This window comes from Alligator sinensis, unplaced genomic scaffold (genome assembly GCF_000455745.1).
Source record: "Alligator sinensis unplaced genomic scaffold, ASM45574v1 scaffold388_2, whole genome shotgun sequence".
NCBI lineage: Eukaryota > Metazoa > Chordata > Crocodylia > Alligatoridae > Alligator > Alligator sinensis.
Window position 1 is genome coordinate 582,934 of NW_005842102.1, and position 3,240 is coordinate 586,173.

The window sequence follows — 3,240 nt, forward strand, 5'->3', positions numbered from 1 at the left end:
GGCACAGGGGAGTGTGACTGTTTTCAGCTGTCACTACATCTGGGAGAGAACTGGGGATTGAACAAGGTCTCCTGGCTCTTCCCCTGTGCTTGTCCTTTAGGCCAGTCAGATAGTGACATTGCAGATGTGACTCACTGAGAGAGGTAATGTGTTTTTTTTTATTTAGCTGTCTTAAAATTATTTGATTTTTTTAAAGCTTCTTGTTAACTCAAACATCTGCATAAACAATTGTGAGAAAAAATGATGGTTGTTTAAGATTCAGTGTCCCTGCCTATTCCATAAATGATGGAAAGCACGGACAAATAGCATCTGGGTGTCCACCAAGATGTGCAAAGAAAGACACTGGCTGATAGTCCTGGACTTGATGAGGTAAGCAACATCAGAAAAAACCATATTCCTAGACCTCCTTTATATATCATAAAAAGAAAAGAAACCTGTCCTCCTTCTTAAAGGCATACTGAAAATAATAATAAAAATGATATATGTATGTGTGTATACACACACACACATAATAGTGCAGTGAATTAGCTTATGTGTCTGAACACCACTGTCCTCTACTGAATGGAATCAGAGCTATTCAGCTGCATGTCATGCAGTCTGTAATGCCAATGGGTAGTGCAGCACCCTGGTGAATGTGAAGTTCCTAGAAAGCTACAGATATATCTTTTACTATGGAAATAATAGCCAGTGAGTGCCAGTTATAAACCGCTACTCCCAAGCACTTACTGCAGTCACACATAACTGCTTGGTTTGCCTTGAAGATTACAGTGAATGCCTTTGAACTCTCCTTTATGATTTTTTTTGAATGATGCTGCCTAACATTTCAACATGAGTCAGCTTAATGAATATAACCCCTGTGAATCAGCCTGCTTTTACTGATGCTGCAAAATTACCATCGGACATAGTCACCATCTAATAATTATGTTTCTATTCATGGCACCGGTGAAACAACCATTACATTTGCAAATGGCCTTACATTGGTGAACCATTGTCATGGAAATCTAATGAGGTTTTACAAATGTTCAGCTTTGGTAAATGGATGTGGATTGGTCTTTATATGGCCCCGAGGGAAAGGCTATAAAACATGTAGTTTAAATCAATTCCTCCCTCTTAACGTACACTCTCCTCAAAATCACTGATTGTCCCAACTCTATTTTGAGAAACCCTTTTATATATGACAGCATTTACTAGATTACTCTAGAGATTTGAAGACTTCCATCTGCTGAGGGGCTGAGGCCCAGATCTACAAAGGTAGTGAGCACCCAACTCATATTTAGATGCCTAACTTCCCATTGTGTTAAGGCACTGACATACAAGCTATGGGCCTAAATACCATTGTGTATCAAAGCCTGCCTCTCCGTTGGGACCTGGGTATAAAATGATACCAGAGCAGAATGGATGTGGTGTACACCCAGTCTGTACCAGTGTGAGTACGTGTTCAAGGTTCAGGGAAGAAGATGATCCAGACCAGATGGTGTACCTTTCTCTCCCAACTTAAACCACCCATTCTAACCAAGGTAATATTCAGGAAAATGGACCGGGCAGGTTTTAAACACTGAACTGCCAAGAGAAGAGTACGTAAAGAACAAAACATTTTGGTCCTGTGAGAAATGTTACTGTTATTAATAAAGTAAAAGTCTTTAAGTTAAATTATGTGTCAATATATTTAAAATAAATAAATACTTACCTTACTTGTGGTTGGACTTTGGCTTCTGTCTACACCTGTTCACATTGGTATCAATGGCCAGAATTCTCTTGACTTCAAAGAGAGAACAACCTGGCCCTAAATAAAAATAAATACATGACAAATAGGTTTACCAAAGAGCAGTTAGATCTCAGCGTCCTCTATACCTATAAGCATAAACGTGATGCACAATGGAATCAACCAGGTAAGTAAGTTGCTCTGCTTTGTGTTTTACACAGTACTGAATATGCTGCCTGCCTTTAATACAACTTAAGTGGGGCAGGGCCACTCACCCCGTTTGTGTTTTGACTCTGCACTCGGAGCTCTTCACTGATGTCACATAAACCACATATGTCTGAACAAAACTCCAGGGCTTGTGCTTGAGCTCTTGCGTCTTTGCTTCCTGATTTCTCTCTCCGAAAGCGGAAGGTTAAACAAGGACAACATGATCTGTAACAGGGCATCACTCCTGCCTTATCAGATATACATGCTTTAAATCTGAGTTGCTTTCACTCCGAATTAAAAGAGATCCTTAAAACAAGCCAGGTTATGAAAAGGTAGCGGCATTTGATAGGCACCTGGTGTTTTGTGTTGCAAGGTCATTTACTAACCAAACTCTAGGGTCGCCCCCCTGATGCTGACGGGGCACGGCTGATTCAATTCACTTATGTCTAGTCCGAGGGGGGTGCAGCCCTCATGGCGCGGCCTGCCAGGTTCCAACGAAATCTGTGAATTTTGCTAAACACCTCGTCACAAGGACACAAAAGAGGAAAGGAAGTGGGGGACACAGAAGAGGAAACTGTTCCCACTAGGAGCAACATCTGAAAGGTAGAGGCCTCGGGGTGGAGAGCAGCAGGTGATTCAAGGCAAAGGAAATGAGAGGGCAGGGGGTGCTGTACACCCACATAAATCAAAGCCTTGATCCAAATGGCCTCATCTGATACATGCCCCCTGCAGCCTGCATCTGTTTTAGGATGAAGGGCCCTGGTAGGATTTGAACCCAGGACCTTAAGCCATTAAGTCCTTTCCCCTCTAAGCTACTAGGAACCCACAAAAGACAGCCTATGAGGCCCTAACGCGCGGTCCCACTGCTGCCTGGGCACTGCTAAAGAGCACATGAGCCCCCGGGGCAGGGGGTCGGAAACGAGCTGATCCCTTGGGAAGAGTTTTGACAGCTCGCGGAACGGTCCCTTTAAGGCCGTGCCCCACTCAAACATGGCAGCCACGCGGCCGAACGCGCCCTCCACCAACATGGTGGCACTCGCAGGCCACGGTCCGGTATAAAGATGGCAGGTCCCGTTACTCTTCCCGTCCTCACACCCCCGTTAGGGAAAGCCGGCGGCGGCCATGTTGGGAAGGATGAGGTCACTTCCGGGGCGGGGCAGCACGAGTGGTGCAGTGAGGGGCAAACAAAAGGAGCTGGGGCCGGAGCCGAGTGGGTGCTGCCAGGTGCGTGCGGGGCCGGGCTGGTTCCGCCGGGGGATAGCGGCTGCGGCCGGGCCGGGGAGGAGGATGAGGAGGAGCTGTGGGTGCTAGGCTAGGCTAGGCTAGGCTAG

At 45.7% G+C, this 3,240-nt stretch overlaps 1 protein-coding gene across 4 annotated transcripts in view; it reads left to right on the forward strand.

The window, feature by feature from the left end:
- The first annotated feature begins 1,705 nt into the window (after positions 1 to 1,705).
- LRRC8A (leucine rich repeat containing 8 VRAC subunit A) overlaps positions 1,706 to 3,240 on the forward strand; it is a 25,719-nt gene continuing 24,184 nt past the window's right edge. For 3 of the 4 annotated variants that reach the window (XM_025204972.1, XM_025204970.1, XM_006024339.3), the window contains exon 1: positions 1,706 to 3,133. The gene's annotated coding sequence lies outside the window, so the exon portion shown is untranslated. The remainder of the gene's footprint in view (positions 3,134 to 3,240) is intronic. The other variant, XM_025204971.1, reaches the window with a different exon arrangement.